At 39.9% G+C, this 11,770-nt stretch overlaps 1 pseudogene; it reads right to left on the reverse strand.

Annotated features, from left to right (window-relative positions):
- Positions 1–278: 278 nt before the first annotated feature.
- LOC101565168 lies at positions 279–11,536 on the reverse strand (annotated as a pseudogene).
- Positions 11,537–11,770: the final 234 nt, after the last annotated feature.

Consider the following 11,770-nt stretch of genomic DNA (forward strand, 5'->3'; position numbering starts at 1 on the left):
ACAAACATTTTGTATGTGCATATTCAAAATAATTAGGCTAGATGTATAGCTACATTCTCTTAATTCAATGAATAGAAAGATTTGTACTAATAGTCTATGGACAGGATATCACATCTGCATCTTGTACTATGAATAACCACTATGAAGACAATATGCAATGTATTAATTATTGAAAATGTCCTACTAATTGGTTTTGAAACTGTCCTGTCACTATTTGTTTCTCAATAAAATTATTTTTAAAAAACAGCATAGTGATAAGATGAAGAAAACATCTCCAATTAAGTGTTTGGAGCAGTTTCTGTTTTTTCTTCTAGAAAGCCATTATCTGTCCTCTGCCATCTAACAGAGGGCTCTCGATCGTTCTCTGGACTGATGGCCTGTTTCTAGAGCACAGCAGCTGGGACCTAAAAGGTGAGATGCAGCATTACTTCGTTAGGGGCCACACGTCTCACTCAGCAAACTGAACTGCATGCCTCCAAGGAGATGCCTAGTGCAGCTTCAGGCCGTCGCTGCACATCCTCAACAGAGTTGACATCTTTGGGAAGACTATAACAGTGCACTCTGTGAAGGAGCTCCCTGCAGCATGGCTGCCCACCTACAAGCGACCCAAAAGCACTGAGAAACGCTGCAGCCTCTGCTGGCAGGTTCATGGCAATGTGGATGGGGTTTTCTTTCTTCTGACAGTCCCAGCTGCTGCTGTAACTCTTCTTTGACTGGTCCTTGGAGGAAGTCCTTCCCATCCAACTCTAAGACCTTCACCTTTTGGCCCACTTCATGTAATTCACAGTTGTGCATCAGCTACTTATGGGGTTCAAGATCGAGATCACCAGCAAGCACAGTGCAGTTTTGCTTGCTGCCAGAATGGCAAACAGCCCAACCCCAGCAAAACATCAAATAGAACATCCCCACGTTGGAGAAGGCCTGCAATATGACTGTCCTCTAGAGATGCGAGGATTCCAATACACTTTTTAAAAACTCAAATTAACAAGTGTAGCTGCTTTCTCGAACCTTAGTTGTCATGTTCTCTTCTCCAGATAGCACTTCCATCCCAACATTTCAGCATGTATTGCCAACATTATTGATTTTATACTGAAGTGATTCCTGGATTCATGTGAATCATAACTTGGCCAATTAAACACTTGAACAGTAGCCGATGACCGTGAAGTTTCAGGTGTACAATATGTCCACTCTGCCAAACCCTGAAACCACATCTTGACCTTCAGGAAGCACAGCTCCCAGGATCTCTTCTGACTTATAATTTTCATTAGTTCCAAATTATATTTAGGTAGACTAACATGAAGCTGACTTAAAATACTGAGTTCTACTTCTTCAAAGGAATCATGGGTAAGTATTTTATAGTGACCCAACATAAGTAATCTACACGCTTCATCTTCAGGACATTCATAACATGCTTTATGTCTGGCACAGCAGTGCTCCCTGTTAAGGGCTCACAATAGCCTGCTTGCTCTTTCTTTCTTCACTTGGAACCCTGGAATGGTGACTATCTTTTGAAAAGACATCTTCAACTTTTGTCTTTCCTCAAACATCAAAGGGTGGTGAAAACAACTCAGAGTTGCTCTTATTAGCTTCCATTTCTAGCATGATTGAGAAACTTTTTCTTTGACCTGACAAGAAAATACCAGGTGCTTTCCTAAGCTTCTTTGTAAGCATTGTCCTCGCTAGTGGAACCAATAGATTGGATTCTGTTGGTTACAGCTTTCTACTCTCAAATATCTTAAGAATCCAAATGGCCTCCACAAGATGTTTATCTTTGAATGTACCTAACAGGTGATCATAATGTGAAAGGTGCTGCACCATGACTCTGCACAGCAATGAAGTCAAAGCTCACACACAGGGTTCAAATTGGCCTAATGCTTAATGAGCTGAGCAACTCTGGCTTAAATCCATGAATGTGAGTCTCAGTTTCTTATCCCTAAGATGTGGTCAAGGGCTGTATCAGCAGGCCTCATTGCCTAGTACTGGACCTAAGCTCTGCACATTGGCAGGTGGAAGACTTCAGAGCAACCCCAGCAAACTGGTCCCACCTCAGACCTGCTGATCCATTGTACTAGGCTGTCACCTCACCAGCCTTGCCTTTCCAGCTCTGGACAACACTCCCCAGCTGGCTTGGGGACCAGACCCCTCACTTCACACTCCAGTGTGGCTAAGAAACAGAGGTCATCCACTTGATTCTAAGGAGATGACAAACCCTAAAAATCCACAGGGGATGGAGCAATTGTTGAAAAGTGACCCTCACAAATCACACTGAGCCTGGCAAAATTCTTCCCCATAGATTATAAGGAGGAGATGCAGGAGTTATGTTCTCTTTCCTCATGGATGATGAGTTATGAGTTACTGCACAGGTGCCAATGGACATGCATGTAGGCATATGTGGAAGCCTAAGAGAATGAAGACTATTCATAGACACAAAACTCTCTTCTTTCATGATCCTTAAATCTAATAGAAAAAAAGGAAGTGAAATAAAGAGCTGAACTATATGGAACACGAAATACTATTGCTGTTGACTTCCCAGCCTGATGAACCTTGATCTCACTCTCTGCATCTTTCTGCCTCTTGGAGGACTCTGATGGTATCTGAAATGATGTCCCCAGAGCAACCCACAACCCAGGAAGGAAACCAAGACTCTGTGAGAAACACTGCAATTTTCCTCTTGCTCTGATGGGTTCTCTGAAGCACATTCTAACTGGTTTTTCAGGAAATTTTTCACAAAATTGGGTAGAAGTTAACATCAGTGACAAGCTCATAAATGTAACCTTTATTGGTTTCGCTTCCTACCCTTTCTCAACTTTTTCACTCTTCTCCCACATTTTAAATAATCCAAGATTTTTTTAGTTTATGGAATTAACTGTGGTTCCTAATTCTGCAACCAGATTTGGAAAGACACAAGTGGCATACACTATCTCCTCTGCCACTCATCACTCTAGATTATTCTTGCCCTCAGGTACCATTATACCTGGTTACCCTGTTCTTCTCAGGCTGTACATCATAGCAGAAAAATCAGTCATACTCATGGACATGCAACATCTGTGTATATACATGCATATTTTTCACTTGCTGCTTTCCTTTGTTTCTCCTTTCCTTCATCCCAGTTGCTCCTTTCCTTTGAACAGTTTCTTTGCCTTTCACAGTATATGTATTTATGTGTATACACAAGGTAGCTTGGATAATTGTGCTGCTCATTTCTACTGGCCTATTGAAAGGAACCATAAATGCTTAAATAACTTTTTTCTTCTTTTTAAGTTTTCTGACCAATTTTCATACTTGTGTCTGGAAACCTCAACAATATGCAATATAACAACCATTGTTAAATTCATGGATTTTTTCTCTTAATTTTATAAAACACATATGACTGATTAAAGAAAAACTTAAAACACTATACTGTGAAGTTTATAAGGTATGGTACAATATACACGACAAGATCACAAAGAACAAGAGGTAGCCAACAGAAATATGCGGCTGCAAGGCTCACACCTCTTAGTGGTTCCATATTTCTGCTAGTAGATCATGAAGAACACATACAGCAACTCCTGGAATACCAGGCTTAACTATCACGTATTTTAGATGGGAAACCCAAAATATAAATCAAGAGTAAAGTAAAAAGTGACAGTAAGTAGGGGTATAGATTTTTATCAGATAGGAAAGAGATCAAGAGATGATAGGGAAGAAATAAAAAGGGAATTAGGATGTACTATGTACATGTACCAACTCCACATGGAGAATGTAAACATTATTACTGCAAACATGTACTAATAGGAAAAGCAAATATTGGCATTGAAAAGGAATATTTGAAGTTCATTTGTCGTAATTCTGGAATATTTGATGTAGAAACATTTTAATTTTATTCTTATATCTTAAAATATTCCATGCTTTGATTCTATGATGTAAAAACATTTTAATTCAACACCTACTACTGATTTTGCAAGCCTGCTAACCTATTTCCAGTATAAATAGTTTTTTTTCCAAAATGCAATGTTTAAGATCCAGATAAATTTAAAGAAATAATGATAGAGTAAAATTGACAGCATACTACATGGTACTGATGATTACTAACCTCCAAGACACAATAATAAAAACTACCCCAAATTAAACACAGAGAAGAAACAAAAAGACCAAAATGAAATTATCATTAGTCTGCTCTGGAGCAGCACGCTAAGGCCTAACACACACACAGCTGGAGACTGTGACTGGCAGGAGAACAGAGAGCTCAGAGAAGAGGAAAACAGTGAAAGAAAACAGGGCACAAAAAGAAAAACTGACACCTTTGAAGAAAACTGAACTTACAGAAACAAGAAACTTAGTGAGCTTCATAAAGAAGAAACGTGATGAAATTTCACGGGTTATATCATAACTTAATGCTAAGCACCTCTAATAAAGAAAAACCATGAAATTAGTCAGAAGGTGGGAAAAATGCTACATACAGTTGAATTAAGATAAGAAAGCATTAGTTTTCTCCACAGAAAGAACAGAAGAAACCAAACAACAAAGAAACAGCTTTCAAATTACCAGAGGGAAAAACAAACCTGTCAAGCTAGAATTTCACACCTAGCAAAATTATTTTTCAGGCCGGAGGTATAGCTCTAGCTATATGCCTAGCAAGCACAAGGTCCTGAGTTCAATTCTCAGTACCAAAAAAACTGTTTTCAAACACAAACATGAAACACTTTCTAGGACATGCACATCTGAGAAAAATCCTTTGTCAGCAAACCAGCACAATATAAATATGTAAAAGTTAGGGTTTCAGGCAGAAGTAGATGAGATTAGTTGGAAATATGCTTTTTTATAAATACGAAGAACATTAGGCATGCAAAACTTGAGGATAAATGCAATATTATTTATTTCTTATTTTAAAATTTTCTCTCAAAGCTAAAAACAAAAATGACCACAGTGTGTTGATGCTTTATGGCATACTTAGACATGAAATAAGAGAACATCAAAAAAGCCTAAAAAGGAGAAATGGGAGGACACAATTGTAAGACATTTACTTGTGATACACTGTATGACCAAGCCAGAGAAGACAGTGTGTATGAAAACCCACAAGTAACCACTGCAAAACCAAAGGTTATGATTTCAATCCCAATATGAGGATCATATAGAATTTTTAAAGTACTCTGCTAAAAAGGCAAACAGGAGCAAAAATAGATAATGCAAACAAAAGTAAATGGAATAGTAGATTTAAAAACAGCCATATAAAATCTTCATCCATGCACAACAATTGAAAGGCAGAGATTGCAAAATCTGAACAGAAAGCCAGAGACACAGCTCAGGGGCGCAGCTCCTGGCTGGCGAGCACAGGCCCTGAGTTCGATCCTGGGACAAAAAAGAAAAACTGAATAGAAAACCAAGATCCAAATACACACTGGCCATTCGCTACGTGCCTTCTCTTTCATTTATGAAAATTGGTTAAATGCAAGAGAAAGAAAAAGATGAGCCTGCTATTCGAAGCAAAGGAAACTAGAAGTGACTATATAAACACTAGAGTGTTATTTTAGAGTGACATAAAACCAAGGGAAATGATTATTTGAGAACGAAGAGGTCAAAATCCTAATGCATAATAATGGAGATTGAAAGCCTGTGATGACAAAATTGATATAATTGATATAAAAAGAAAACATCGACAAACCGAGTAGACTTCTCTCAGTAATTGACAGAACAAGTAGACAAAATTAGCGAATACACAAAAGTCCTGGACAAACTCCTAATTGATATTTATTCTTTTTTAAGTGCATATGAACTAGATAGCAGGACTTTCTATATACAATGTCATAAAATAGGTTTAGATACACTTCAAAAAAGTAAGCTCCCCTGCTATTGCAGAAAAAAATAGAAATTAATAAAGTGAATAAATCAAAAAGATCCTTGAATTTTAAAAAAAAGTGTAAAATACCCTGTGAGCCAAATATTACAATTAAAATTAAACTGTATTTTGAAGGTCGGCCAGATAGCTCAGCAGATTAAAGCATCTGCTTAGGCAGATGCAGGGACCAGGGGTTTGATCCCTGGCCTGCAGTGCCAGCCCTTCACTCCAGGGTGCACTGAGATAGCAATTGAGACTGAGTGTGATGGTTCAGTGCCTGGGAGATTGAAAAACAAGACGGATCATTACAAGTCCAACCTGTGTAGTGAGACCCTGTAGACCCTGTATTAAATATATTAATAATAAAAAATATTAAACTATTTTTTTGAAATTAAGAAATTAGAATATTGTGGGCAATTGAGTTAGCTGGAAATATTACAGGCAATCAGGGCTGGTCCCTCAAAGGAGCTGGTGCAGAAGCGGAGATACCTTGCAACTATGCAAGACACAGAAACTTCCACTGTGGGCAAGACTTTAAGACCAATGATAAAACAAATGTACTCACATAACTCCCTAGGGATGGGCATCAAGTGTTGATACTCTAAATAGGTGTCCATCACCTTGAGAAAGCCAAGAATCACTAACCCAATCCCTACAGGAAGAGCCCCTGTTATGTATTCATGCTTGCTTGCTACATGATGTACTTCCCCATTTGATCCCAAGTTAAGTCAATTTTGCCTGAGCAATTATGTTTGTAATCTGATCAGGTGACCATTGCTTTATCCCACCTCATGTCCACTTTGCAAGTTTCTACACCTGCCTCACCTCATGGATTGCTCTATAAAAATCCCTAGAAAAGGCAGGATCCTTGGCAACCCACTCAGGTCCCCTTCTGTCTCTCTCAGATGGAAGCTTTCTTTCCCTCAATGAATATATTCTGCTTTAAACCTCCATTGTTCCTAAAACTTATTCTTCAAGTTTAGAGAACACCAACTTGCCCCAAATATCTAGCAGTTCAGTAGTTTCTTTCTTCTATATCAATATGACATATCAAAATATATGATAAAGTTTAGACAGCAAAGTCTACTGTGTTGAAACATTATGTTTGAAAAGTAGACACTGTCTAAAATTTGAAAGTAAGGGAATGGAATAATGGGAACAAATTAAACTCAAACTAACCAAAAGGATAACAAAATTAATAGAATAGTGTAACAAAATACACACACACACACATAAATAGTCAAAGTCCATGAAGCTAAAGCTGATGCCTTTAAAAGATTAATAAAAATTGATAAACTTTTAGTGAAGGCAGAGTAGAGGAGTAAAAAAGGATGCTATTAATTGTTAGGCAGAAACTTTTAGGGACAAGCTCCTACATAGGTGGGGAGAGCTGCTCACCCTTCATATGAATGTTAATAGCAGTCTTTCAAAGTGTTTGTTATTGTTCCTGTGTTTCAGGTAAGACATTCTACACACCAAAAAAAAAAAAAGAAAGAAAGAAAGAAAGAAAAAGAAAAAGAAGAAAAGAAATTTAAATTGGTCAAACTTGATGTGCTACTGTGAGGCCCTTTTCTGGTCACCTAGAATAAACTGTGCTCACTCTGACTGCTACAAGGCTAAATGTCCCACCAGGAGGCTTTTGCTTCTTCCATTTTAACATGCAATGTATAAAACCTGTTCTCCAACTGATCATGCGCAGGAGAGTGCCCATCTTTCTGATGGCACATGAATATGCATGAATCTCCCCAGTAAAAGCCCTTTGTTCCCTTTGTTCAGAGACATCTGCCTTGGGAGTTATCCCCAGGGTACAGCAAACCTTGTTCCACTTCTTTATCTACTGATTGTGCTTTGAATTTAGCATGGGGTGAAACCCTTGTGTTTGGTTGCACTACCAATATTTAGAATGAGTTGTGGGGAAATTACTATAGATCTTAGAGATCATAAAAGAATAGCAAATGAATACTCAGAAGATCTTTAGGTCAGTGAATTTCAAAGTTAGTAAGAAATAATCCATTTCTTGGAGCCAATGTCATGAACCAATTTCTCATTTAGTCACTTTCCCATTGTTGGCATAAAATGCTGATGCTCACAACTTACAAGAAAGAGAAGATGGTTTGGCTTACAGTTTTAGAGGGTTATGTTCAAGGCAGAAATGGCATGGAAGAGGCATTGCAGAGGAAGTACTGCTCAACCTATGGCGCTCAGGAGAGAGAGAGGGGGAGAGAAGAGAGGATCTGGAGATAAGAATAAATGCTTCCACACTCCATCCTCAGTGACCTGTGTCTTCCAGCCAGACCTGCCTTCTTCACAACACATTCAGCTATGAATTCACTGATGGACCAATCCCCTGAGAAGTAAAGCACAACCATACTCCAGTAACCTTCCAAAACCCTACCTCCAAACACATGAGACTTTTGGGGTACATTTTAGAGCTAAACCATAACACTGAAGAAATAGATAATGCTAACTATACATAAATTTTTCTCAAAAATTACTGAGGGAACACTGCACAGCTCTTTCTATGGAGCCTGCATTGTGCAGACAACAAAACCAAATGATTACAAGAAAAACTCTACAAACTTCATGAGCATAAATGCAAAATATTTTTGCCAAGAATGTGGTAAATAGAATTTTAAAAAGTAATTTAAATAATAAGAGGACATAAGGGGGCCAGAGAGATGGTTCAGTAGAATAAACGCTTCCCTGGCAAACGCAAGGGTCTGAGTTCAATCCCTGGTTCCAGAAAAAAAAAAAAAAAGAGGGCTTAATCAAGACAGGTTTTTCTAAAAATGCAAGTTTGGCTTAGCAGTTTAGAAATCATAACCCCCCTGTTTTCAGCTCCCAAGTCCTGGGATTACAGGCACACACCACCACGCCCAGTCTCAGTTACCATCTCAGCATGCCCCAAGGGCAGGGCCAGCATGGCACACTGGGAATCTAACCCCAGTCCCTGCATCTGCCTAAGCAAGCACTTTAATCTGCTTAGCTATCTGGCTGGTCCTTCCTTCTTAATAAACTAAAACATACACACATTTGACCATCTCAATAGATAGCAAAATATCTCCATCTTTGTCAACAACCATTCATGAAAGAAACTCACAGAGAACTATAAATAGAAGGGACCACCTTGTTTTATGAGAAATGTTATCTTCAGGAAACTAGAGGAACATTGCACTTAATGGAAACAAGCCAGCTATTTTCTAAGATCAGGTAAAAAGCAAGAGGCCCAACTTACCACTTCTACTCAATATTATAAAGAGACCTTAGAAAAACATGGCCAGAAAAGTAAATATCACACTCAAAGTTTTAGAAAGTGCAAGCAATAATTTTTATTTTCCGATTAGATCACTGTGAAAAAAAAATGCAAAAATCTACCCAAAAAAACTATAGCATAGCCTTCTCACTACAAGGCAAGATTAGCAGGTTTCAAAATAAAGATCAATAGGCAAGATAAATTGCAATTCTATACACTAGCACTAATTCAAATTCAAAATTAAGGGCCAGAAAGATAGCTCAGTGGCATAAGAGCTTGCCTGGCAAGCTCAAGGTCCCAAGTTTGATACCCAGTATGACAAAAAATAAAAAATGAAAAATAAAATTCAAAATTAAAGGCCTAATTCAAAATAGCATCTAATTCAATCCCCGGTACTGCAAAATAAATAAATAAATGTTTAAAATAGAATAACAAAGCATGAAGGTGTTGGTGCTCTGGGCCCCTGCAACTTGACACTATGATACAAAGAAAAACAGAAGTATTAACACAGGCCCACAGAATGTCCATCAATGTGTACCATCATCTGGCAGTGTGAAGCAAAGCATGCCTGCTCCCCCTCATTGCAAGGAAGACAGAAAAGAACGTCCTCCAGATGACAGCTGCTCCCCTTGTATCTGACACTGTGTCATTCGCTGTGGCAAAGACTCCATGTCTGGCCACTGGGCTACTTGGTGGACCTCCTGGTACCTTCTAGCTTTATCGGGTCACACAGGCACATAGCAGGGATGTGAAGGACAGCACGGCTTCTGCGTCCTGAAGGTCTGTGTCCTCACCCACCTCATTCACAGACTCTGACACTGTGCAACATCTAGCTCTTAGTGAAAGCTAAAGGGACCATAAAATGTCACTTAACAGGGAGGCGTTACTTCTCCAGGACCAAGGGCCGGCCAAATAGCTCAGCAGAGTAAAGCACCTGCAAGCAGGCACAGGGACCAGGGGTTTGATCTCCAGGGCAGCCATGCCGGCCCCACCCCCAGGACACACTAGACAACAACTGAGACTGGGTGTGGTGGTGTGAGCCTATAATCCCAGCTCTTGGGAGGCTACAAACAGGTGGATCACTATGAGTCCAATCTAGTAGTGAGACCTGAACACCCTGTAGACCCTTCCTTAAAGTAAAATAAAAACCAGGATTCCAGGACCAGAAAGTACAAAAAAATCTTGCTTTTCACAATTTAGTAGTGCATTGGCTCATGCAAGCCTCAGAATCACACATTTTTCTAAATAGACCCTTCTTAACTCTAGGAGACTTTCCAGGCCTGAGGATTTGGCATTTGCAGAAATCCCGCTATTACAGTTCAATCCTGGCCTTATCTTCAACTTTCCCCTGGCTTCTTGCTGTAAGAAAAAAGAATCTCTCTATGCTGCCAAGGATGGTGTTGGCCTCATAGTTCACATTTAGTTGCTAATCCCTTTAGCTTTTCATCATCTTCCCCAAACATATCGACAGCACTCCGCAAAGGCAGTTTCCACAGTCCTTGTAATGACGGTGTCCTTGAAACTTCTCAAATGCCGAGGTGTCACACTTGTTAGTGCATTGCTTGGCTGCCCTTTCACCCCCATTCACCATTTGTGAATCTTTAAATATTATTTAACTGCAGCATGCCCAGGCCTCCCGTGCTCCTAGTTAGTACTGGTGGCTCACAGCTGAGGCTGCACTACCCTCCTACCTCACAATCCGCCTGCTCAGATGACTCCTGATCTCCAGCTGTCTTGGGTTGCCTTCCCAAGAAAATAGACTTAAGGTGGATTTTTTTCTCTATGTGACACTTACTGGGAATGTTCTGAGGAGCAAGCTGAGAGGGACAAGTGGGTGAAGCAGAGCTGAATAGAGAAGCTGAATAGAAATCTGGCTGCATGAAAGACAAACAGAAGTCTCATACAGACCTACCCAGGGAGATGAGATACCCTTCAAAGTTGTCCTAAATTACAGGGAGAGGGCTGTGAGTTTGTATCCTCAAAATGGCCAGACTAGAATGTGGGGGACTGGGAAGATAGCTCAGTAGAATAAGCGCTTGCCTGGCAAGGGCAAGGGCCTGAGTTTAATCCCCGGTTCCGAAAAAAAAAAAAAAAAAAAGGTTAGAATGTGGACTGCTTCTGTAAAAGGTCATATCATTGGATGCACCAGCTTCCTTTGGTCAAGGGAAATTTCTAGAATGTTTCTTGGCCATGAGAAATCAGTGTTCAATTCTCCTGGTAGCTGGAGAGATGAAGAACTGTACTCAGAAGTGGTGATCTAAGCCAAATGCCAGTTAATCCACTGTGTACTGTTGATGGTTTGGATAGGAAATATCCCCTAAAACTCTCATGCTGAACGCTTTTGCTTGTTCATAGAGTTCTGAGGAAGCAATTGGGAAAGGCTCTAACATCATCAAATGGAATAATGCACTGATGGGATGCAAGGTGATGATGTCAGTGAGGGTAACGTTGACGTAGGTGGTGGCCATCGCTGAATGGAGTGGACCATAGAAGCCTGTATCCAGTCCCTTGCCCTCTCCTCTAGTCCTGTGCCCTATCTGTGTGTTCCAGCTGCCAGGAGGGAAGCAGCTCCTGTCACACACCTTTCCACCATGTTGGCTTGCCTCAGCCATGGCCCATAGCGGTGGGATCAGTCAACCATGAACTGGAACCTTTGAAACTGTGCACCAAAATAAGTCTCTTCTCCTTTAAGTTGTTTGCAT

The sequence above is a fragment of the Octodon degus genome, unplaced genomic scaffold (genome assembly GCF_000260255.1).
Source record: "Octodon degus isolate 3935 unplaced genomic scaffold, OctDeg1.0 scaffold00151, whole genome shotgun sequence".
In the NCBI taxonomy this organism is placed as follows: Eukaryota; Metazoa; Chordata; class Mammalia; order Rodentia; family Octodontidae; genus Octodon; species Octodon degus.